At 39.5% G+C, this 27,103-nt stretch overlaps 1 long non-coding RNA gene across 3 annotated transcripts in view; it reads left to right on the forward strand.

Moving 5' to 3' along the window:
* LOC141582831 (uncharacterized) overlaps positions 1-27,103 on the forward strand; it is a 541,347-nt gene that overhangs the window by 182,066 nt on the left and 332,178 nt on the right. For all 3 annotated transcript variants that reach the window (XR_012515747.1, XR_012515748.1, XR_012515744.1), the window contains exon 2: positions 25,296-25,526. This is a non-coding gene — a long non-coding RNA (uncharacterized LOC141582831). The remainder of the gene's footprint in view (positions 1-25,295; positions 25,527-27,103) is intronic.

The raw sequence follows: 27,103 nt of genomic DNA on the forward strand, positions 1-27,103 counted from the left end.
GCAGAAGGGGGTGATGCTTAACTACTTCGATTTTGAAATCAGACAACCAGTTCAACTCCTGTCTTTGTTATTTCTTACCTGTGTGATGATGGGTAAGTTTCCCAACTGCAGTCTGCCTTGGATTTCTCATCTATAAAGCTGGGCTAATAAAATGCCTACCTCATAGCATTGTTTTGAGAAGTGAATGAGTTAATAGACAAAGAATATTTTGAACGGCACCTAGTACATAATAAATGGTACTTTGATATTAGCTGTTTTTATTGTTTCAGGAGGCAGGAGGTATTTTCCTTACCAAAGCATTCCTTAAACTTCTACTGCCATCTTAGCCGCAGAAATGTTTATTGAAGTCAAATTCTTCACTTTGTTAAAGAGCTCCTCTACTTTAGGGCCTTTCCTGGATTAACAATCCTATTAATTTACATTTAGTGCTCAGAGATTATTGCTATATAAATATTTTAGTTATTTCTGATGAATTTTAATCCAATGCTATGTGTATTTTTAATCATACTTATATTTTAACTATGAATTTTCCTCCTTAAGAACTGAGGGAGGGAAATCCACCTGCAATGCATTTGCAGAAGAATGCTCAATTAGAAAGATCTTCAAACTTGCCCTAGCAGCACAGGTATCCTTAGATCAGTTTTCTTCAATGTGCCTTAACCAAGAAAATGGCCTTTTCCTTAATGATCTGTTCTAAAGATGGTGATCGGATTTTTCAGTGGTCAGATATCAAATGTGTTGTTCCGAAACAAAATTAGAGCCCTTGTTAATCAGTGTTAATTAATGGAAACAGAGGAGAATGTGGAACAGTGTTATGTACCTTTCCCATTGAGAACTTGTCTGGAATTCCATAAACAAGGTACAGAAGACACTTATTCTACTTGTAATTTGAACTATGAAAATTGTCCTATGTCTAATACCACCAGCATTTTTTAAAACCACAATTTAGAGAAGAAAAATAAAGCTAGCAGCTTGCAAATGGTGCCTCTTTGAACGAAAGGACCACATTCCAGAATGAGTTTTATGGGACTCCACCTGTATTAAGCTGACCAAAATGGGGGTGACCCATAGACAATAGATCTCTTTATTGTATTGTTTTGACACAGAACAAGTGACATTCCTCAGGCCCCTTTTCATGTTTCAGTCTGCCACAAAATACGTCTGTACTCTTTTTTACCTGCAGAACTGGGTTATATCGACTCCATCACTTTTAGGCTTATCTGATGACAAAAGAAAATTGATACTGGTGGGGAGGCTAATGACAACTTGGTTACCAGACAACCATTCACCTCTGCTACAAAGTTATTTGAGCTGTTTCAGTTTAAAACTGGAAAAATGTTTACGAGCAACAATATATTTCCATGGATATATTTTTACAAGAAAAACGGGAAACTGTGTACATACGTGTTCTTTATGTAATATATATTATATACTCATGCAGAGATTAGACATTATATTATGATTATGTGTGCATACATGTTTCTGTGTACATCTGTTTATTTTTTTATAATGTGAGTTTATCTGTGTATGTTTGTGTGGATATAGGTATGTGTATAGTCAAAGCATTTTTTAAGACACTCTGGAAATAATGCATATGTGGCTATAGAGTGAGCAAAGCCCCTAAAACATTGATTGTGTGAATGCTGCTCATATAATCTGTAAGTTCTATAGTGCTTCTGGGTATCGGAATTGCTGAAAAAGGAAGGAGTTCTTAGAATATCTTCTGTAATACTCCTAGTGACATCATGATTTCATTGTCTAGGATATAGCGTGAAATAGATTTGTACCTTTTTCCCCCTTTAGCACTGAGAAAATTCTAGGCTCTACCAAATGGCAAGAAAATAAGGATCTGTTGAAAATGAACAATCTATTTTACATATTTTATGAATGATGACAGAAGCATTATATAAATATGCAGTAATTGTATATGCTAATACATACATTCAACATATCTAAGTTTTCAACTGCAATTATTTTCTAGCATGCATTTCTATAGTTACATTTACTCTGTAGGGAAATTGTATCTTAGCTTTAGCCTTGGATACATTTCAAAGAATCACAGATCACTGCAAATGGCTCCAGATGCCACTGAATACAGAGATGAAAACTGGCAGCCAGCATGCTAGATTTTGCCTGCAATATATATATATATATATATATATATATATATATATATTTTTTTTTTTTTTGGCCAGTCAGTGTGTGTGTGTGTGTGTGTATGTGTGCACGTGCACGCATGTGTGTGTGCTGAACAGCTTTATCGAGGTGTAATTGACACACAATAAACTGCACACAAACCATACAGTTTGATATTTCAATATATCAAATGATGGTACATATCTGTGACATCCATCATTTGGATAAAGGTATACACAATGTTAAATTGTTTATTGTAAAGTTGCTTCTTTATGTATTTTAAGTTTGGCTTAGAGGTTTCTCTGTACATAGTGAACTGCAACCTATCTACATACGGAAACAGATTATAACCTACTCTTGTACCAGTCACAGAGTTTCAGCCAAAGGTGGCCAACTGTTCAAACCATGTTAAATAAGACAAATGCTGAGCTGTAACCAGTCTGGCTGTTATGCCTCACTTTTACTTTCTGTCCATAAATCCTCTCTGACCACATTGGCAGTGCCAGAGTTAATCTGTACCTATTCTTGTTAAAGGTGCTACTCAATTCTTTGCTCAATTAAACTCTGTTAAATTGTCTGAAGCTTTTCTTTTGACAGTGGGTAAAACATCACCACAATCAAGATAATTCACGTGTTCAGCACCACCAAAGTTTCCTCATGCCACTTTGCAATCTATCTCCTGTCCTATTCCTGCTCCTCCAGGCAACTGCTCATTTGATTTCTGTCATGAAAAATTCATTTGCATTTTCTGTACTTTTCTGTGAATGGAATCATAAAATGTGTGTTTTTTTCTTTCTGTCTTCTTTCATTCAGCATAATTATTTTGAGATTCACTCCAAAGTCATAGTAATTAAAAAGGGTTTTTCCTGTTTACTTCCAGAAGTTTTATAATTTAGATTTTATAATAAATGATTATCCATTTTAAGTTAATTTTGAACAGTTGTCTCTATCCATTTTAATTTTGAACAGTTGTCTGAGGTATAGACAGAAGTTCAGTTTTTTCATGTGAATATCAATTTCTTTTCTTTTCTTTTCTTTTTTTTTTTGAGACGGAATCTTGATGTGCCACCCAGGCTGGAGTGCAGTTGTGTGATCACAGCTCACTGCAACCTCTGCCTCCCAGATTCAAGTGATTCTCCTGCCTCAGCCTCCCAAAGTGCTGCGATTGCAGGTGTTAGCCATTGTGCCCTGCCAGAAAGCTTATCCTTTCACCATTGAATTGCCTGGCATTCTTTCAAGCTGGGGCTGTTGTAGGGCTCACCTCATTTTCCATGTTTCAGAGGCCTGCCCATCATTGATTGATGTCTGATGCTAGAAAGCCATGGTTTCATACAGTTCATGGGTTTTTTTTTTTTTTTTTTTCCTTCATGAATTTCAGATGGGAAGGTAAGCCTGATCCTTGTTACTTCATTTAGGTCAGAAATGGAGGTCCCCTACTCAGTGTTTACTTTTCTTGTTTCCGAAACAATTCGTTGCCAATGGATAAAAATGAGGTGATATCATATTAAAATCTAGATTTCTGGCATCTCTTGAAAAATCTGCAGACCTGGATGCACACTCCACCCAGCATCGTTGGATTCCAGAGAAGCAGTGATTTCCCATGGTCCTCTCCTTCCTTCATCCCCTTGGGCTTGATTAGTCCAAACCTCTCATTTTATTCAGGAGGAAACAGCAGCAGACAGGCAAAATGGTTTGGAATTCGAATCGGAGACTTCCGACTTCAAATCCCATAGTGTTTCCACTGAGATTGAGCAAGTACGTTGTATTATTAGTATGGAGCTGAGCAAACTGAAGGTCTGAATACTTGCTGACAGATTTAGATGCTCAGTGCCTCTAATGCACACTCTTTTTTCATCTCCTGATAATAACCTGTGAAGTTTATTATAATTTATCTGTTGTTAAATTTGGAAAGCAAGCCTTGTGGCAGGATTTAACTGTTACTTAATTCTCTTAAAGGAATTGTTCATCCAGCAAAATTACCATTTGAGGATTATGTTTATTTTTCCTCATTTAAAAAAGTGCCTGAAGCATCTATATTGAGTGTTTCAATCTTTAATGAGTTCCCACCATAAAAGAATACTGACATGACTACAATGTAGAGAATATGTTTGCAGTATTCCGCATCTAGGCATAACTTTCTGACGTACATTATTGAAAATGTTCATGTCAGAATAAATTGAGAAATTCAATTTGTTAGCCTGAGAAATTGTGTGAAAAAAAATATATCTACCATTTTCCTTTCCTGTCTGATTAGCCAAAATGTTACCAAACTCTTGTGCAGTATATAGAAATATGAGCCAAAAAATAAACCACAAAACCAGCAAGAATTATGTGAAGTAATATTTTATAGATTTAGTAGACAGATGCATTTCTGGAACTAAACCCAATATTTAATAAAAATTGATATCTTTACTCGCAATTGTTAGATATGATGAAAATGTAGACAATGAAGAACGATCTATAACTTTTGTTTTCATATTTTGAGTTTTTTCTTTAATCTAGATCCTATACAAGAAGTAGAACTGAAAATAAAATAGGAAATGACTTTGATATTATTTTACTGCAGTGCCACAGATGACTATTACTGATTGAAAAGTGAAAAGGAACTGTTGAACTATCTTGAGATTTTCATGTTTAGGATCACATTACATCTAACAGAAACTGTTTTACTTTGCTTGCAAGAGCTATTAACATTGCCTGTGTGACAAAGAATGCTACAGTCTACTCTAAAAGAAAAGTGAGACTGTACTTTTACTGGCAAAGAGGGCCAGCTAACAGCAGGCTTGGGCAGCTGGGGAATATGCTCATTATCATCCAGTTCCTGGATGGTGACATTGATTGGTGCAACAGAAGAGAAATGCCCAGGGTGTGGGTTTCTGCTTTCTGGAGCTGATAATATTTGGGTGTAGGTTAGTTAACATAAGTTCCCAGCAACTAAATTCTGCTCTTCTACCAAGTTGTCAAAGAAAACCACCAAGCTGGTTTTTCTATTTCTTTCTGTAACTTCTCTCTCTTCACCTTCATTTTCCCTCCCATATTCTATCTTTTCCTTCCTTTCTCTGCATCTTGTTAGAATTTGTTTAATTATGAATGCAGGCATATGCATATTTTTTGTCTCCCTGAGAACCCTCCCTTAACTATGTGGATCTCTCTCCAATACTTTTCCTTGGCATGTCGTTTTAAACTGCTTGAACAGGAGAGTCACACCTATTGTGTCTCTTCACCTCTGACATTTGGAGCCAGTTCCTAGCCCCAGCTCACCTTGAAAGCTTCCATCCAGGCCTAATGTCTCTTGTGGTCTGCTTTCACTGAGACAAAAATCCGTCAGGTTCTGAATTTTATGGCAATGTCATGCCTCTTTGGGTACAGTTACTTTCTTTGTCCACTGAGCCTCTCTAGTTTGAATATTTGAAACATTGTTTTCATTATATTTTTTTCTCACTTTATTTTCTTACATGTTCTCACCTTTCCCTCATGTCTCTTCGTTAACCTGATCGCTGACGTTTTTTGGCTACTCACTCAACATCACTTTCTTCCCAGATGATATCTTCTCTTATTGCATTTCCTACATCTTCGCAGTCTGTAATTTTTATTTTCATGGTGGCCCCAATGTTTGGCAATATGCTGATAAGATTTTAATTGGCTGCCTTTCTTATACCATTCATCTTCCTTCCCCTTCGTTCTTGGGGTTTCCCTTATTAAAAACAATGTCCTCACCACTAAGAGAGATCATTTACCCCAAGTCGGTTTTCTCTAGCAATGACATTTTTCTTTTGACATTCAGTTTTGCACTTTTCCTGCCTTATGATTTTTGGTAGCCATTCATCATATTTATTTAGTGTTTATCTTTCTCTCTCAATTTGCTTCTAGTCTGTTCTCCAAATCCATTCTAAGCCCGACTGACTTCCTTCCCTTGGGGAAGGTTGTGGATGGACCAGAAGATGCAATATTAGAAGCGGCTCTCTGACTCTCCTATGCTTCCTGGCTCCTGCTCTCAGAGAGCTTAAACTACTGCAGATAATTTTGCTGCAGGGAGAGGAGGAAAGACAAGTAAAGGAAGTTGAGGAAATGGAAAGCAGTAACGGGGAAAAAGATCTCCCTAGTCCAGGAAGGAGACAGAATTTCGTGGTCTATGGCTTCCATGAGGCCTTCCTGATATAGCCTAAAGCAGGGGCAGGGCCTGAGCTCGGGTGAGCCAAGCGTGGCACTCGCTCAAGCACAAAATTTGAGGGGACTCCAAAACCCTGAGTAATTAAGACAAGTAAAATTTTAAATGCATTCTTTAAAAAAAATCAAGATTAATGCAAAAATCCATAATGAACAACATATCAATACTTTAAATAAAGAAGAGATTCAGAGAGGGCTGTCCCTCCAGAGGATGATGGATGGTGCGCCCAGAGTGTTGACCTCAGGCATCTCAGCAATGATTCCTGGGCTCCAAGGGATGAACCTTTAACAGTCTCTTCATTTCTAAAGATTCTGTAGATTTGAACAGCCATCACAAATGAAGCCAGTATGGACAAATGGATAGAGGGTCTCCTCTGAAATTTTTTAGTGTAGAAAATCCTAGAGACTTTTGTCCAGCGATGGGTAGAAGCCCTGATAATGGTAGAAACGGGGGGCTTATATTTGGATTGATTTTGACCTCAAATAAGTAAAATAAGGTAATTCTTGCACTCATAGTTTTTACTGTTACATATTCATATCGAACACAGTGCCTCCATCTGAAACTTGCTTATTATTTCAGGAGAAGGGTAAGAAGCTGAGATGCTTTGCTTGTTTTCCCCAGCTCTGTATTGCCTTCCCTTCCCTATCAAAAAAGTCCACTCCTATTATTAACCAGTGACTCACTGACTCAGCTTTCATTGATTGAAAAATCTGGAAATATACATATATATATGCAATTAAAGGCTTCCTCTCCTTGCTTTATTTGCATCCTTAAGATCTGACTTCTTTTCTCCAGCATTAGAATCAGCACTTTAATGTGGGCTCTACAAGGTGACCTGACTTGACATAAATATCGTTGGCCTAATTATTAGGAGACGTGGATGCCCGGCCTGACTCTGCTCCTAGCCGGCTGTGTGAATGTGTCTTTCACTCCCGGAGCCTCAGCTTCCTCATTTGTGCCAAGAGGGCATTACGCTGGGTGAGCTCCATGGTGTCACTTTGACTCAGCATTCCATGAGTTCTAAGGGTGATTTTGTTTCTCACCAAACCGCCAATTTCCAGTGGATCCATTTACCATCACTCTAAAACAACCCAGCAACAATCCCAGTTTTCACCCTGCACTTCAACATTGTAGGGTTTGTTTTCAAAATCTGCTGGCCTCCAATTGTGTTCTGTGTTGAAAGCAGATTCTTGATTCTTGTTCTCAAGGCCCTAACTTCTCAGAGGAAAAGCCCTGACAAGTTCTTTGCTCTTCTTTGATTTAAACCTTGCTTGAGGTTAAAGCAGAAAAAGAAACAATAAGACTTGGGGCTAATCATAAACTAGTTTCTTTATCTGTGAAATAAAGAGATTTTATTAGATGCTCTTCTAGGCCTTTTTTGGCATTAAAATTTTGAGTCACTTCAAGTAGCATGATGATGTTCTTAGAATTTAAATAAGTTTATGATTTTTTTTAATTTTTTATTTTATTTTTTTACCGCAAGCATTGGCTTTTAAAGTGATCCAAGATTTTTCCACCCTCAGTTACTTAGAAATTTATATAGAAATGTTGGGCTTCCAATCTGTTGCTTGGGCCATCTGAGTTTTGTAATTTGGTGTTTGACACACTACTGTTTTATAAAGAGGTGGGAGCATTTCTCTAATCCATGTTATTTTAAACATATTGAAAAACCTGAAGAAGTGTATGTGTGTGTTTGTTTTAAAGGTATAAAGTGTTCTCTGCTTTGTTTGCCAAAAGGACTGTGCAGGCTTGTACATTCTGATGCTTGGGAATTGTGAGACATGGACTCCAGATCCTTATGCTAAAGAGGATTGATGGGGGCCTCCTTGCCTCCGAGTGTGGTGTTATTTCCAGTTTCCTTGAGCACTTCCAGGTTATCAACCCGGTTCTCCTCTAGCCTCTGGGGCTGTGGAAGAAGCTGCTGGGGAAAGTAGGTACCCCTGTTGAGTCCTTGCTGTTGCACAGGCCTTCTCCACAGGATATCAGTAACATCTTCCTCTTTAGCTATGGCATTGTAAGCTGTAGAGAAATACGCCTTAGGAAACAATCTTCAGGAGGACCCGGATGAGTTCATACTGTCTTCACAGACTACTCCCAAGGTCTGCTTCAGTTAGAGAAGGCTGTAAATTCAGCATCTACACTGATAAGAACAGGAACAGAATCAGTTTCAGAGGCTTTCTAAATACATACAGATTCTGTGATCACGTCTGGACTTTTGTATTGAATGATGTTGAACTCGGAAAGGTGACAGAAGTTATCAAAGTGAATAAAGGCTAAATTGTAGCCTGTGATGGTAAAAATACAGGCTCCAATACTACAGAATGAATAGGAGAAAAAAGGCTTTTTAAAATGCTATCATCTGTCATTTGGTATCACTTTTTGAAGAGCAGCACAGACAAGATTTAAAAAAAAAATTTATTCTAGTAATGCAGAAATGACTACACTGTGCTACACTAATCAGAAAATGTGAGGTGAGGAAAGCTTACAACTATGGCCATTTATTTTATCTTTATTATGTAACATGAACATCATTTTTTAAAATGACAAATTAAAAGTTATCACCTTTCTAAAAACATAATAAACCCATTTTTAACTTAATATGAATAGTAATTGGAGGAGCTATTAAGCTAGCAATGGGAAGATAGCAGATAAACATTGTGAAAACCTACCATGTTCTTTGCAAGGGAAGTCAGAGAAATGTGTTATTTCAGTAAAGTCACGTTAGTTTTATCAATTGTATTTTTTGCCATTGATAAAAAGCATCAGCAGGGACAATAGCAAATCCCAGATGGACTTTTACTTAGAGAATCAATTTTTTTAAAGTTCAAAACCAGGAGTAACATTGGTATCATGAGTCTCCTAAGAAATACAACTCTATTAGGACAGTAGGTACTCTTTTGTGAGCCTCCCTACCTAAAACAAAACAAGCAAACCAAACCAAAAAACCTGTTCCCAACAATAGTAAATCGTCCCTATGTGAAATGTAAATTATTTCTTGAACTGGCTATATTTGTCAAGCCTTATACATTTTTAAATTATCTTAAATTCTACCAGTGATTAGATTTTCAATTAACACATTTGGTGAACAGGAACAGAGTAATTTAGAGTAGAACACTGTGTTTTCTGGATTCTTCTTGTGGTTTTAGTAGCTGCCTTTTCTGTGATTCTCTTCAGCCGCCTCCTCTTTTGAAATAAAGGGGAAAATGCTACTATTGTATGGTGCAACCCCAGGCAGAAACAAGTAACAAGCAAAGAAAATTCTCCTAAAAGTAGCAGTTGCTGACCCGCCCATTCCGGCTTCTGGACCTTCACCGTAATAGGTTGAGTCGGCTGCTCCAGATGTCCATATATAACACTTGGAGTGATATATTTAATGTGGGTCTCTGAACATTTTAAAAGGAAGCATTATGACATGAAGCAACAAGCAAAGTGTGCTTCCAGACCATGTGCATTAGGAAAATCACGCAAGGTCGGGAAAGGTGGCTCATGCCCGTAATCCCAGCACTTTGGGTGTCTGAGGCCGGCCGGTCTCTTGAGCCCAGGAGTTCAAGACCAGCCTGAGCAACCGGGTGAAATCCTGTCTCTGCAAAACATGCAAAAAGTAGCCCGGCATGGTTGCGCTTGTTGTAGTCCCAGCTACTCGAGAGGCAGAGGTGGGAAGATCACTTGAGCTCAGGAGGTCAGAGCCTGCAGTGACCTATGAGCATGCCACTGCACTCCAGCCAGGGTGACAGAGTGAGACCTTGCCTCAAAAAAAAAAAAAAAAAAAAAAAAAGAAAGAAAGATCACACATCTTAGAGTCATCCAGATGTCCAGGACTTTACCACAGTTCCATTCAAACTATAACTCTGTGTGTGTGGTCCGAGAGCCCACAGTTTGAACAAGATCCTCAGACAACCCTCACTGAAGTCCAAAGCCTCTGCTCTTGTAGTCGGTTTCACTGCCTCTAGATTGAATACATGTGGATTCAAATCCTTGCTCTGCACCCTTTTAACTGTGAGATCTAGAAAAGCTCTTTAAGCTCTCTGGGTTCCACTTTCTTTATCCATAAAAATAGGAATCATGATAGTGCCTACCTCCTAGGGTCATGCTGAGAATTAAATGAGATAATGCTATGCACTTACTGCTGTAGCTGGTTCATATGAAACACTTATAAATTGGAGAGGCCACAATTATTGCCATTGTTATAAAAAGTTTTATGAAGGATGTCCAAACCTCTACTCTGCTTTGTGAGCAATAAATAATGTACAGTTAAAGGAATGAGCACAAACTATATACCTCTTCACTAAGGGGAGCGGTAAGGTGGTTAAAGCCATGGTTACTTCCCTGCTGCTGTGGCTTGAGTGGGTTCCCTCCCAAATTCAGGTGTTGCCAATGTGATAACATTAAGAGGTGAGGCTTTAAGAGGTCGTTAGCCCAGGAGGGCTCCTCCCTCATGAATGGGATTAGGTGCCCTCTTAAAAGGGGGAAGTTTGGTCAGCTTGCGTTTCCGTCTTCCGCCCTGAGAGGATACGGCATTCCTCCCCTCTATAGGATTCAGCAGTGAGCTACCATTATGAAAGCAGAGAGCAGCCTTCAGAAGACACCAAGCCTGTTGGCACCTTAATCTCGGACTTCCCAGCCTCCAGAACTGTGAGAAAATAAACTTCTGTTCTTTATAAATTACCCAGTCTCAGGTATTTGGTTATAGCAGCACAAGATAGACTAATACGCCTAGGCTTGCTGGCGTTTTTCTTGTCCCAGATTCTGCTGATGCTCTTTTAGACGCTCTGTGTAGTTCTTGTCCTGAAGAATGAAGGATCTAGCCCTCTGTTATTGGTTTTAAGGCCATTATTCCTGAGTTTCGGCTTTTGAAGCAGCTCCAAGGGGAGTCTTTAGCAGATGATTTACAAAGCAGTCTTTGATGTTCTCCAGTGTGTCCTGCAAAATGCTGTCAGTTTGCCTTACTTGTTAACCTTGGTGGCCTTTGAGAACAAGGGCCTGCAGCTGTCTCTCTCCAGCCACTCTCCTGTCCCAGGCTGCATCCTTTTTCTGCTGGGCTGTCTTTTCTGTTGACCGCAGCCTCTCCTCTATGATTGTAGAATCCCATTTTCTGAGACTTGGCAGAACAAATTGCTTCCTTGTGGCCATCGGAGCAGCACAGAGAGATTCCTCACTGCAAATAGGATAACATTTCCTGGATAACACTACTAAATATTAAATATGCTTAATTATTTTTGTGAATTATTTTTGTGACTTTAAATCACTTTAAATTTGTTGCAGCTTAGGGGCCATATTAATGACAAAGAATCAATTATCATTAATTCTGAGGGCTGGAAAAGCTCTTGAGCTATAATTTATTTGACTCTCAGAAAATATTCTAGGACAAATCCAACTCTTCTAAGTATGAGAAGCATAAGAAATGATAATCTTTTTCTTTTAAGTAGCATTGGCCAACACTATACATGTGCTGTAAGCTTGAAACTGTCAAGGTTATTTGGAATGTCCTACATTCAACATTCCTTTTCATAACACTAAGCCAGGCATTAAGAAAGACACAGAAAAACCCTGCCTTCTACGAGAGTGCATCCTAGCTGGGGAGATAAGACTCGTGGGTGGAAATAGCTTTATGCCAAGGCTGGATAAGGATGTGAATAAGCGCTGAAGAATAGAGGACTTGGAGAAGAAAGAGGCATGTGTGGGACAAAATGATTTCTTGCTTGGTCATTTCCTACTTGCATTTACCTGCTCCAGGTGATCCATCACTGACATTGCACTAACCTGGTTTAAGGTATCTGTGGGTAACATACCCACAGGTAGGAGGCTGGCAGTCTCAGAAAGTTGGGTCTCATTGGCTGCTGCATCTTGTTGGCAGAGGAAAGGGGGAAGGGGTTGGCACAGAGCGACCATCAGCTGACTCTGTGTGCAGGTGCTTTCCCTGCAATATCTTATCCAAACCTCCAGCAACCTTGGAGGAAAAGAGTTTTATTTATTGTGCAATAGAATGATGGTTGGGAGTGTTAGAAACTTCCCCAGGTTATCCTGCAATTAGTAAGTGGATTAAAATTCATGTCTTTCTGATGCCATGACAACCCATCCCCTGGACTATTAATACTGAAAGCCCAGAATTTTAATGGTCATGAATTATTCTCTAGGAAAATTGGCTCAAGTTTAGCAGTAGCCTTATATGCCAGGGAGCTACCTAGGGGGTGGTGAGCTGTGAGAAGGTCCAGAAAAATCAGCTATAGACTAAACCACCATGCATTATGGACCTGTTAGGACTAATGGTTTCTGTCTTTTTCTACCTTCTTCCTTTCCTTCTTTCTGAAGTTGAATGCTGTTTTAATCATTCTAGCTGTTATAACAGAATACCATGGGTGGCTTAAATGACACAAATTTTATTTTTTTAAATCACAGTTCTGGAGGCTGGGAAGTCCGAGATGAAAGTGCTAGCAGATCAGTAACCGGTTAGTGCTCTCTTCCTGGTTTTCAGATCACTGTTTTCTCATTGTATCCTCATGTGGTCAACAGAGAAATAGATCATCCTTTTTTGTCTCGTTTTGTCAAAGGGCACCAATTCCATTCATGAGGCCTCCAACCTCATAACCTAGTTACCTCCAAATAGCTCTGCCTCCAAATACTATCATGCTGGAGATTTGGGCTTCAACACCTGAGTTTTGGGGAGATACAGATCTTCAGTCCAGAGGACATGCTATAACTACGATGAGAGTTTATGAGACTCTCACTGTACAACTTGCAAATCCAGGGCACTTCAAGTCTTGTAGTTTGGTTTATGATAAAAAGGCAGACTTGAGACTTCTGGTCCAGATGAAGATAAAGGCTAGAGCCCTCCTGGAGCCTGGGATCTCACTGGGCTGAAGGATGCAAGTCCTTATGATGCCACAGAGGGCAGCATGAAGAACACACATGTCCCTGGGCAGAGAGGCCAGGAGATGAAAGGGCAGGGGATAATGCCTGAATTTTATCATTCTTGCTGCAACTCCATCTCACATGGGCAGCTATGTGCAGAGGGTGAGAGTGTGTATGTGGGCAGACTGGGCAGATTCTGACCTATTAGAAACTGGTTGAGTCTATGGCTTTACCACCCTGAATGTGCCCAATCTTAACTGATCTGGGAAGCTGAGCAGGGTTTACCTGGTTAGTACTTGGATGGGAGAAACTGGGGGAGCACCAACTCCAAGCCAGGTATTAAACCTGGCACTTTTTTTTCTATGACCTTAGGCTTTCCTGGGTGGTACTAGTCAGTCAACTGCCTCTTATCCATAAATGAGGGTCCTAGGAACCAGAAAACATACCAGGTTCCTTTGGGGAATATAAAATTAGAGCTGGGAGAGCTGGAAGATCTGAGGTTTATTCCATGAGGTGTAGTTCCTAGAGTCCCCTCTTCCTTGGGATGTCTGTGCCACTTGGAACAGGGTGCCAGCATGGCAGAGTGGTAAGAACGCACGTGAGTTTTGATGTTAGAACAATCCTGAATCAAATCGCAGCTCCTCCATTTATTAGCAGCATACATTTAGGCAGCAGACAATACCCACAACTAGAATTTATTGAATTTTTACCATATACCAGACACTGATCAGGTTTAGACACCTTGCAAAGTGTTAACTTACATGTATTTTTCAGTATATTTATGTATACTGAAATATACTGAAATATACTTACATGTATATTTCACAAGTAGGCTGTGTGATACATGCTGTTATTCGCTTCATTTCACAGAGGTAACTTAGGCATAGAGGGTTAAGTAACTTGCCTGAGGTCAGACAGCTAAGATTAGAACCCAGGAAACATGCCTTCAGTGCCCATGCTCTTAACCACTCTCTCCCATTTCTGTGTCTTTATCTGGAAAACAAGGATAAAAGTAGTTACCTCAATGTCTTAAAGATGAAACTATATAGGACGTTAATATATGAAACAGCTGTCTTTGGGACACGCTGGGTGCCCGACTACTAGCAGCTGCACTCCTGCCTGCCTTCCTCATGATATACAGGAACACCTCCTTTTTGGAACGAAACTGGGGCTTGGTGCCTCTTGTATGTCCAGCTTTCGTTTTCTTTGTCTCTGATGACAGCCACCCTTTTGTTTGTACTTGTACCTACAACTCCACCTTCCTCGTTTCTCTACTTGTTCATAACTCATTATAATTTCTGAGGGGGAGGCTTATTTTACACAAATTCGTTTCTGGCAAGCTGCTTCCTGGTCGTATCTAAAAGGCACCTTAATCTCTTCAGTTACTGTCTGCATCACACTGGGGGTAGATTACTTCTGGGAAGGGCCATCTCTCTTTGTGTGGCTTCCTGCTCGTTTCTCTTTCAGTGAAACTCTCTTTCCTGATCTTTCTGTCTTGACTATTTTTCACTTCTAATGTTCAATCTGAGGTCTGCCTAACTAGAGCAAAAACACTGCTGTAGCTCTGCCCCCAGCAGCCCCTGCAGATTCTGAGAACCCAGTAGAGAAGGGTCCCTCTCAAGTTCCATACCGAGGATCTCTCTGGGTTTGACCGCCTTGGGGAGGGTCTGTCCTGGTTAATTTTCACTGACAATTGAGCCTGCACCCTCCATGATCCTCTCTCCTCTGTTCTCTGCCAGGCTATGTGTCTTTGTAGGCTGACCCCTTGTGGACTTCATTACCTGGATCTTGTGCCTTTTGGATTCCGAGTGGGTTTGGCCAGTGGGAGGCACCAGCAGCAGATAGAGAGGAAGCAGTAGTTATGTCCTCTCCATGACAGCACCCACCTCTCAAGGAGCCCCAGTCATACTGCCTCCTTCCTGGCCCCTTTAGTCCCTGGGGGTGCACATGGCTGCTAGGCTCTAGGCATTTTCCCATCCCTTATATATTCCAGTAACCCTGCCCACACCTTTATATGTAGTCCCTTTATTAATGCCTCTTCATTTGAATAACATGGGATGAATTCTGTCCCTTTTGGGTCCCTACAGATTTGACATGGGATGAATTCTGTGCCCTTTTAGATCCTTAAAGATTTTGGGTTCTTTTCTAGAACCAAAAGGTAACTGGGGATCTCTTTCATAATTATCACCTTTATAAGTATAATTCTTTTTATACCAAATGAAATCATGAAATTCAAAAGAAAAACACAGTCTCCAAGTACTTGGCTGTCTCCTTACTCTTCAATGTGGGGTGGGGGTGGGGGTGATTGCTATTTTATCGGGACCCTATGAAGAGCACAGCTTAGTAGAGACAGTTGTGGTTTAGTAAAAGAGCTCTGTTTTGGAATCTAAGCTTTTTGGATAGGTTTCTAACTGTGTGACTTTGGGCAAATCATAAATTTCTGGGTGTCAATTTTCTTGTTGAAAATGATGAAGCCACTGAGGTTATGAAGTCTAACCTTGATCCAAAAAGGTAAATATCAGCAAAGGGGCCACTACCTGGAACATTTAGAATTGGCAGAGGATATTGTTTGGGTCAAAGGTTAAGGCGGCCCCAAGCTTTCCTCACTTGCCCCCTGATTTGGACCCAACTCTGAGGTTTCTGGTACACCCTGACCACCCCTCTACCGACGTGATTTCATTGCTGAACCTGTTTCTCCCCAGCTGGTGAGCCCCATTTTGACACTGGGCTGTGTGCTGGCTGCCTGTACTGGAACAGGAAGGGCCCACACACCCTTTAAGGAGACACAAATGTAGCAGCAGTTGAAGGCTTCCACTGACCTCACTGGGGTCTAATTTCAGGCTTACATTTATTGTGTCCTTAGAATAGAATGAAGAAAAAGTTTATAGACTTAAACCAAACCAAACCAACATCGACCTCTCTCTTGGTTTTCATTTTTTTCCAGTATGGATCTGGAGAAGGAAGGAAGGAAGGAAGGAAGAATGATAACCGAATGATTTCTATCTGTGAGGCAGTGTGCTAGGCAATGTACCCCCATGGTCTTATTTTGTCTTTTCAAGGAGCGCTATTATCCCCAATGTACAGATGGAAAAACTGACTCTCAGAGAAATGCAGCAGGAGACAATGTGGCAGGAGACAAGTGGCTGATAAATACCTGAGTCATGGCTGTACCAAGGGATTAGATGTAAGTTTTTCGGTTTGAATTACAAAAGTCATTTCTAACCTTCCCAGGCTTTGCCTGCAAATTTGTCGTTAGTGTCTCACAAAGCTTGAGAGGTGAGATATTTCATTTGCCCTTCTCTTTGGGCCTGCTTATGTCAAAGGTTGCTTACTCTTTTCTATTTTCAATTTTTTTTCGTCTTTTGCCAGCTGGAAGAACACTCAGAAGCCTGCAGAGCTACTGCCTTGCTTATTAGGTGTCTTTTTGTGCTTTTTCAGAAATTGCTGTAATAAGGCATAGATGAGAAATCTGAGAAACAAGATAGGAAAGGTTTCTTAAAAATACAAGGCTGTGACCCGTATGGAAACGTCTCCTTCTGGAGGGAACCCAGAGGAAAAATATCTCCCTATTCCAAGGGTCACATCCGAAGCCAGTCTGCAGGTGACCCAAACCCTCTTCCATCTCTACTGGACAGACTGTATTAGCTTTTACTTAAGATAACATCATTCACCTTGACAAAGTCAGGTCTCTTATTTCTACTTTCTCTCAGCCTTAACATTCTTATCCACATTATTACTAGTCCCTTAATCTACTGGATGTTAGTTTCCAACTACTTTAATTTGAATAGTTGAGCTACATATTTGTAATCACTTCTCAGGGAACTTATGGGCCATTTATATTAGAAAGAACTTTTATAGCTCCAGTGCTAAAATTGAATTGTTTCTCGCTGACATTGTGGCAGAAATAACTCAAGTATGTGTACAAAATATCTTGTGGGTTATTTGCCTTCAAATAGCCTCATCTAAAAATAATTACAGTAAACTCACCTTTTCTGTATCTTGTGATGAAAAATACTGATATTTCACATACAGCGGGTTTGAAACAGTTGGCCTCAACAGGTTTTCAGGTTACTGTTTACATTTATTTTTTTTCTTACAAGTGAGGGATAAGAATGACATGAGACAGCAGTCAGCAGATGGGAATATGGAAAAATCACGACTAATGGTTAGGCCTCGTATATGTTTGCAGTTGCTCGTTTGTTTTTGTCCTACCTGTTCCCTCCCCAGCTGTGCCAGTCACTAGCTTGCGTGTCCTTGGGCAAGTTTACCTCTTTGAACTTGGTTTTGTGCCAGTCGTGCTAACACTGAGAGTTGAGAGCAGTGGCTCTTAAGTAGGGATCAGTTTTGCGCCCCCCAGGGGATGTTTGACATTGTCTGGAGATATTTTTGGCTATTACAACTTCGGAGAGGTATGCTGCTGGTATCTAGTGGGTAGAGGCCCCAGAGGCTGCTACACACCCTACAAATGGACAAGGACTCTCCCACAACAAAGGAATACCTAGCACAAGTCAATAGTGCCAAGGTTGACAAATCCTGCTTTGGAGGCTGTGGTTACGGAGAAATGTTAGCATCAAGTGCTTTGTGAATTGTTCAGAGATGATATAGCAAGGGCCACTATAGCATCTCCCAGGCATGGGTGCCAATTATGACTATAACTACTTAGTACCCAACTGCCCAAAGTGCTGTTTAAACTCTGGGACTCCATTGCTTTATTGTGAAAAGTTATTAGGCTTCAACGATCTCCAACAACCTTTCTGGCTCTGGTAATATACATGGAAAAAGCATTATACGGTAGTTTGACCCAAAGTTGACAAAATCAACAGTTGCTAATTTCAGCATCTGTTTTTTTTTTGGGGGGGGGGGCATCATGTAGATCACTGATCTGAATCTTTGCTCTCCAGATAATCTGAGATTTCTTAAAATGGAGGAGGCAAAGAATTTTTACCCTTGTTTCTTAATGAGCAGTTAAGATTAGTCTGTGGCAGTGTTTTTCTTTTGTACCACGTAGAATAATAGCAGTGTTAACAGCAATAAGTAAATAGTGGAGAGTGCCTACTGGGTGCCAGACACTTGAACACCTACTGTGTGCCAGCCCCTGCCATAGTGCTATAATTGCAAGATCTCATTTTATCATCATATCATGGCTGGTTAGTATGATTGCTTCAATTTTACAAAAGTGAGGAAAATGAAGTTCAGAGAGGTCAGAGACCTTGCCTGAAGTTGCACAGTTGTTGGGGCATCCATTTGCTTTAAAGTATAAACCGTGAGCATTTTCTACTTCTCTAGATTCTTACTCAATATGGTCATTGTTAGAAATTTGCAATGGAGAGTTAAGCATGAGTAAAATGAATGCCAAGAAGTCGGGAGACAGCCCTGCTATTTGTAAAGCTTTGTGCTCTGTGGGTAGGTGTTTGGCATCTGGAAATTGGAGAAAAGACTGGCAGTAAATCTTGCCATCAGCCTGAGCTGTCAGAGAGCAGTGAAGGACAGTTGAGATAAGTGGTCCTTTTCTATCCTTTTTCAAGTACTTCATAAAATAGCTAGTGTGGATAGGGTCAGGGCAGAGCTCCAGGTCTAGTGATAATATTGCTGATGATAATCAGGAAAACGATGGTAATGTCAAGTGCCAATAGAGAATAACTTATCATCTGAATAACGATTTCACATTATAACTGAATGGGGTTTTGAATATATAGGGCAGAGTTGTTCTCCTTTGATGAGGGCAACCATTATTCCCAATCTGTGGTTTCAATGTTGACTTCCTTTGGGATCTTTAAAAAATTCTAATGCCGAACCTACATCTAGGCCAATTAAATCAGAAGCTCTGGGTGGGATCCTGGCATCAGTAATTCTCAAAGCTCCCCAGATGATTTGGATGGGCAGACAAGTTTGAGAACCAGAGCACTCTATCAGCAGTCCTTAGACATCTGCGTATATCAAAACGACCTGGAGAACTTGGTAAAAATGCAGGGGCTCAGGCCTGGCCCTTTTTCAATATGTGGGGGCCTCTAGGAGCTTTATTAACTTTCCAGGTGATTCTGGTAAACATCATAGTTGAGAACTGCTTCTCTATTTCACTCGTTAGGGTCTACTCTATTTTAAAATGGAAAAAAAAAAATGACACTCTTCCTAACTGAGGAATTGCCTAGAATAAACACTACATGCAGGTGGACACGTTTGGGTCCTCACAACCCATTACTGGGCCTCTGCAGCCCTTCTTTCTAACTCCTTTCTAACAGTGACCCCAGTCCAATTTTGAGGTATCTCCCTGTCGTAATTTGAAAGTATGGCAAATATGTTGTTCATATGACACATTTTGAGACTCGGTGCATAAGAGATATGGTGGTTGCTCAGTCAGGAACTCAAGATAAGGCCACTTGCTATAAACATCTTATGGCTTATTTTACCTCCGGTTGCTTTTCACAGATTTTCATGCTTTCTGAATTGCTGATTTTTTGGAAACAGTTTTCGTTGTTGTTGTTTCTTGGAACAATTCCCGTGTTCCAGAAACGCAGTCCCAAGCCTGCAAGGACTTGTCAGGCACTTCAGTGAGTATTCTGAGTTCAAATATCTGAATCACTGAAGCTCAAATTATTTACATTATTCTGTAGTTTGCTTTATGTTCCTTTTGTTACATTCAGTTTTAGGGAGTCGGGGGAGGAAGAAACTGGGGAATGAGGCAGTTAAAGTTCACGTGTACTTTTAATTTAATTCTTTTGAGAAGAGAGGCCTTTGTTGCCTGTGATGAGATGTTGAGTGATCAGAAACTCATGAGGGAAAAGTAGAATTCGGACAACCTGAAGTTCATACTACTGCTTGTGTTTTGGCATAGCCAAGAGTCCACAGGGGCCTGCATGTGCACTTCCAGCCAGTCTTTCTTGTTAGGCAGAGCTACAAGCTTCCAGGAAAACAATCTCATTGGCCTAACTGTATCAGAAAACAATGTTCATGTTATAGCAATTGGTGGGTGCAATATTTAGGGCTATGTTTGTTGCTAGAAGAGCTACATCTTAGGCCACACTATATGATGATGTCAGTTGAAAAACTGATAATAGCCTCTCCAACCAAAAATATCTCTTTGGTGGTAGATGTTACAGTGTTTCAATGGAACAATTAGAGAGCTTTCCTTAGAGTTCGTTTATCTAACAAACATTTACCGAGTACCTATTAGGTACCAGATTTTGTGCCAGACACCTGGGACATAAAGATGAATAAGACCTGATCACTGCTGCTGAGAGATTCACAGTATAGTGATGGAGAGATAAGCAAATACATTTCGGAGCAAAATGGGGCGAGCACTTTCAAGGATGCACGTAAGGAGCACTGTAAGGGTCAGGGCACAAAGGACATTTTGTGGGAGGGGCATTTTGAATTGGGTTTTAAGAAATGAAAAACTATTTTATTTGTGAAGTCTTTTGCTATTCAGATGTTTGAGTTTGTTATATATTTTGGATATTAACCCTTTATCAGATATGTAGTTTGCAAATGTGTTCGCCCAATTCATAGTTTATCTCTTTCTCCGTTGTTTGATTGTTTCCTTTGCTGTGCTGAGGCTTTTTAGTTTGATGTAATCCCTTTTGTTTATTCTTGCTTTTACTGCATGTGCTTTTGGAATCATGTACAAATAATCATTGCCTGGACCAACATCATGGAGCTTTCCTGTGTTTTCCTCTAGTTGCTTTGCCATTCAGGCTTTAAGTCTTTAGTTCATTTTGAGTTGATTTTTGTATTTGGTATTAGTTAAGGGTATAACTGTATTCTTCTGCATGTGGATATTCAGTTTCCTCATCACCATTTATTGAAAAGACTGTCATTTTCCTATTGTGTGTTCTTGACACCTTTGTCAAAAATCAGTTGACTGTAAATGTTTATTTCTGGGCTCTCTATCTTGTTCCACTGGTCTGTGTGTCTGATTTTATGCCATTGCCTTGCTGTTTTGATTTACTATATCTTTGTAGTATATTTTGAAGTCAGATAGTGTGATGCTTCCTGTTTTCTTGTTTAGTTTTGTTTTTTTCTCAAGATTGTTTGGCTGTCTAGGGTCTTTTGTGGTTCCATACAAATTTTAGGATTTTTTTTCTACTTCTGTTAAAAATGTCATTGGAATTTTGATAGGGTTGCATTGAATCTGTAGATCACTTTAGGTAGTATAAACATTTTAACAATATTTATTCTATTAATCCATGAACATGGGATATCTCCATTTATTTGTGTCTTCTTCAATTTTTTTTTAATCAATGTTTTATAGTTTTCAATGTACAGGTCATTCACCTCCTTGCTTAAATATATTTTGTTTGTTCTGGTATTTTGTTTGTTCTGGTAGCTATCATAAATGGAATTATTTTATTGATTTCTTTTTTGCATAGTTGTTAGTACATAGAAACACTATTAATTTTTATATGACAATTTTGTATCCTGCAACTTTACTAAATTTTTCAGTTCTGGTAGTTTTTTGGTGGATTCCTTAGAGTTTTCCAAATATAAGATCATATCATCATAACACCATCCTCTTGTTTTGTAAAAACCTAAGTCAGCCTTTAATCTCTGCTCAGACCCCTGAAGTGTCTTTCCATCTTGCCGAAGAGAAAAGCCAATGTTCTCACATAGCCTGCAAGGCCCTTGGCGATCTGGCTCCTGAAATGCTTCCAGTGGTTCATTTTTCTGCAGCCATCCTATCCTCCCTCCTGTCCTTTGAACAATCAGGCACCTCCCTAGCACCTCAGGGCCTTTGCACTTGTTGCTTGTTCTGGCTGGAACACTCAGATGTATACAAGTTTTGCTCTCTTTCTCCTTCAAGTCTTTGATCAAATACCACTTTACTAGGCTAGGTGTGAAATATCCAACTTAAAATAAAATTGTTGCCCATCATCTTACTGGTCTGCTCGAACCAGTCACCCTGCTTTATTTTTCTTCATAGCACTTACCAGAGTCTTACAAACAAATCTTTATTTTCTTTATTGTCTGCCTACCCCCTATAGACCAAAAAGCTCTATCAGGATAGAAATTTTAGTCTGGCTCAGTGTGGTTTCCATGTCTAGATTCTAGCTAGGGCCCGGAACAATATAGGTATTCAATAAACATCTGTCGAATAAATGACTTTTCTTTCTGGGGCAAAGTAGGGGGCCCCTGGGATTATGGTAGAACTGGAATTTCCAGGTAAATCCTTTTTATTTCGTGCTTTTCTGTTCTGTGTTTTGCTCCACTTTGGAATAATTCAACTAAATAACCATTAGGTAGAAGACCAACCTTACACATAGTGTTCGTTTTGGAAATTCCTATGCCCCAAATGAGTTACATACTCCCAAACATCTCCCTGTGGGCCTACCAAATGCCCCAAATAGTCATTCCAGCATATTTATTCAACTGAAACTGCCTTGTTGAGAATACCAGTGATAAAAATACCGAGGAACATTTGTTTGGTGTTCACCATGTGCCAAACACTGGAGTAAGCACTAATATGCATTATTAGCTCATTTCCAATAATACTCATTTTACAGTTGGGAGACTGAGAGTTAGAGTTGGAGGAGAAGGGGGTTTGCTTGGGAGAAGAATGTCTCAGGGAAAGGTACCCCAAATTTGAAAGTTGAGAGGAAAGTGAGAGTACCAGAAGAGATCCAGAAAGGTGGAAGTGGAGAGTGCATGAGAAATGAGTCAAGTTTAGGATGGAAGAATCATAGTTATAAAGGCTTGAGGTTCATCACCTTAGAAGTCCCCAAATAAATATCTTGGTTATATTTCACCAATCTTTAGACTCTTAAGCCCATGAAATTCTGATCTTTCATTTTAGTCCTTTCTCCACTTTACTGGGAGTTTGTCAGTTGTTTTCACGTAAAGAACTCTTTTTTTTTTTTCTAGGCATCTCTAAATCTAAGGAAAAGCAGGTTCTCTTTTAAAAAAAACAATGTGTTTTCCCATCCAATATGCTCATATTTTTGTTTTCATTGATTGTCAGACACTTTTGCTTTGTAAACAAAAGGTACTTAATTCATAGTTACTATTCTGTTTGATTCTGCTGCAAAGTAATAAAATGGAACCTGGTGTCAGAAAAGTTTACATGACAATATATTTACTAGGATTATTCCTTCACTCTAAGATCAAACAAGAGAACTAAAGGCAATAATTTTTATCAGATTGCAAATATCTGAAGCAGTGGTTCAGGGAAGAATTGACAAAAAGAAAAACCACAATGTCATAAAAATTATACTATTTATATAAATAAAATCATTCTAGAGTATTGCCTATTTATAGCAAAGTTTTTTTTGCTATATGAGATGAATTGATAATCTGTATTTTTTAATAAATTGACTATTTCTTTAGAAAAATATGACAAAATAGAAAGCATTACAAAATTAATGCGAAAGGTCTACAAAATTGCAACCATGTTTATTATAAGCTGAAAACGTAATTCTTTGTAATACTCCAGAAGACATTATCAGACATTTACCATATTAATGTGATAGCAAAGTTTTTATGTAAACTATTTAAAAATGGCCAACAGGTAGGTATATGTACTTTCTCTGATGATAAATGATATCATCAAGAATATGCAAGTCTGGGTGCAGTAGTTCATGACTGTAATTCCAGCACTTTGTGAGGCTGAGGTGGGCAGATTACTTGAGGTCAGGAATTCGGGACCAGCTTGGCCAACATGGTGAAACCGTGTCTCTACTAAAAATACAAAAATTAGCCAGGCATGGTGGCACACGCCTGTATAATCCCAGCTACTCGGAGGACTGAGGCAGGAGAATCGCTTCAACCTGGGAGGTGAAGGTTACAGTGAACCGAGATTGTACTCGTGCACTCCAGCCTGGGTGATAGAGCAAGGCCCCATCTCAAAAACAAACAAACAAGACAATGCAAGTTAAAACAATGAGATATCTTAAAAAGAATGAAATCATGTCTTTGTAGCTACATGGATGAAACTGGAGGCCATTGCCCTGAGTGAAATAACTCAGAAACAGAAGGTCAAACACCACATGTTCTCACTTATAAGTGGAAGCCAAGTAATGAATATATATAGAGTGTGGAATAATAGACACTGGGGACACAGAAGCTGAGAGGGTGGGATGTTGGGAGGTGAATGAGGCAAGAGAAATACTTAATGGGTGCAACATACATTATCTGGGTGACAGTTACACTGAAAGCCCAGACTTCACCACTACACAATATATCCATGTTAAAAAAAAAAAAAGCACAAAGCAAAACTAGGCTTGTACCTTTTAACTTTATACAAATAAAAAACTGATGAGATATCACCTCACATCTGTTAGAATGACTATTTTGAAAAAGATGAAAGATAGCAAGTGTTGGTAAGGATTCAGAGAACAGAGTCAGTTCTCAAGATTATTTATTCATTATTTAACAAGTATTGAATGCCCGTTATGTGCCAGGCACTAGTATAATCATTACAGTGAGTAAAGCAAAATTTCGTGGTCATTGACTCTATGTTCTGGTAGAGAAAAACAGACAGTAAACAAACCAATAAGTATATATCAGTAAGTATCAGATGATAATTTCTAAAGATTAGGGGACATAATATATGGGTTGAAGATGTTGCTGAAGACGTTATATATCAGAGAGCAAAAATCAAATTATCAACCAAATGGCTAATCAGGCAGCTAACAAAGTATGTAATGTAGTATTTGTGGCTCCATTACAAGTCTGGTGACCTCTGTTCTGTTTTCATCTAATACTCAACGTCTGACCCTAGGTACACAGTATTTTCTCAGCCCCAAATTATTCATTTGTCAAGGAGAAGGTTGTATAAGTGGGTCCTTGAGGCCTTCTCTGGCTGTGCATTTTCAGCTCTTTCTGAAATTGAATGAATGCTTAGCTATAGACAGACAAAGTGCTCAGGACCCTGTGCACTTGGTTGAGAAATCAGTTGAGAGGGGAGACTTAAAATAGAATATGGTAGTTGTTATCCTTGTTGTTAAATATAGGATCCCAGTTCTCCGTTCTTAGGCTGAATAGTGCCATGCAATGTTACCAAGTCCTAATCCCTAGAACCTGCAAATGATGCTTTATTTGGAAAAAAGGGATCTTTGGAGATGTAATTACATTAAGGATATTGAGTTAGGGGGATTATCTTGGATTATCCATAAGGACACTTAATGCAATCACATGTATGCTTATATAACAGGAAGAGAGAGACTGGACACACACAGAGGAGAAGACCACATGAAGAAAGGTCTGAAGATGCTGGTCTTGATTAGAGTGAAGAAGGAAGAATCCAAGGAACTCCCACAAGGACCAGGAGCTGGAAGAGGCAAAGGATGAATTCTCTCCTAAAGCCTCCAAAGAAAGCATGGCTCTGCTGACATCTTGGTTTCAGCCTAGTGATGCTGATTTTGGGTTTTTGGCCTCCAGAACAGTAAGTAAATAGATCTGTGTTGTTTCAAGCCATCAGATTTGTGGTAATTTGTTATAGCATGTTCAGGAAACTAGCACAGTAGGACTGGCACTTCCCTGTGCAAGTTAGATGTAGCCATGTATTTGCTTTGGCTGATGCCATGTGAGTGGAAGTGATGTGCGTCTTTAGGGCAAGTGCCTGCTTTTCCGTGTTCTCTTTTCCATTTGGTGATGGAAAGTTTGGAGATGGTAGCTGTCTTGTTGTCCTGGTAGGTTAGAGTTCTCCAGAGAAAATCAGTAGGAGATATATATATGAAAAAGGTCTTTTATTGAAAATTATTCTATATATAAAGATACATATTTTACATGTCGCATATATTAATTTATTATAGGAATTGGCCTAAATGATTACAGAGGCTCAGAAGTCCTGTGGTCTGCCATCTTCAAGCTGGAGAACCAGGAACCTGATAGAGGCATTCAGTCTGAATCTGAGGCCTGAGAACTGTTGGGTTCAGTGGGGACAAGCTGATGGTTTAATTTCTTGGCCCAAATCAGAAGACTTGAGGATGAGGAGTATGAATTCTCAGGTCAGGAGAAGAAGGATGTCCCAGTTCAAAGAAAGGAGGATGAATTCATCCTTTCTCTACATTTTCCTTTTATTTATGCTCTCAACAAATTGGATGACGGTTGCCCACATTAGTGAGGGTGATCTTCTTTACTCACTCTACCAATTCAAATGCAAATGTCTTCTTGAAACACCTGTACACATCAGAAATAATGCTTTTTACCAGCTATCTGGGCATCCCTTAGTCCTGCCAAGTTGACATACAAAATTAACCATCATGCTTGGGTCTCTGAGTGACCATGTTGAAAAGAATTCCTTTGTTGACTTATAAAGAACATAAGTGTGATTGCAAAATTAATCTTTGTGGTTTCAAGCTCTTGAGACTTAGGGATTGTTTTGCAAGCCTTTCCTAGCTGGAGGAAAGGAGGCTAATTGGCTGCTGTTGAAACATTCCCAGTAACCCTTTGTTGTACCTTTTGTTCTTCAGTGGTCCTGTGGTCCCTGGAATCTCTCCTCTGGAATCCCAGGGAAGCCAGGACAGTCACAAGCCATGACCTCCATATTTAGCACCTCATGTGATGATAATGCATAATTCAAGGTTCTGTAGTCAAAATAAGTGGAGAAATGCTGGGCTATTCAAGGTGAAATGGTTTAGTCTTCCTATAAGATTTCTCAGGGGCTTCTGCATACAGTGCAACTCTGTAGGCTGAGGATGTAGTATACAATGTTTTAAATCTCTTTTTGTCAGAGGCAGATCTCAGGTGAAACTAGCTCTTTATTGCATTGGGCCATGACACTTCCCATGTGTATCATTAACACACCACATTCTCTCACCCAGCTGACCCAGGGGCAGCATAGGTGTAGGATAGCTTTAACATGTCTACCTGTTCAGTATGAAATGGACTGTATTAGATTGTCAGGATGGCAGATTAATACATAACTTGTAGACTTTTACCTGACAGATGATGAGGGCAGGCTTTACGTGCAATGGTGGAGTGATTTGCCTGAGTTTTTCTTATTCTCTGCATTTGTCC

The sequence above is a fragment of the Saimiri boliviensis genome, chromosome 2, assembly GCF_048565385.1.
Source record: "Saimiri boliviensis isolate mSaiBol1 chromosome 2, mSaiBol1.pri, whole genome shotgun sequence".
Taxonomy (NCBI): domain Eukaryota; kingdom Metazoa; phylum Chordata; class Mammalia; order Primates; family Cebidae; genus Saimiri; species Saimiri boliviensis.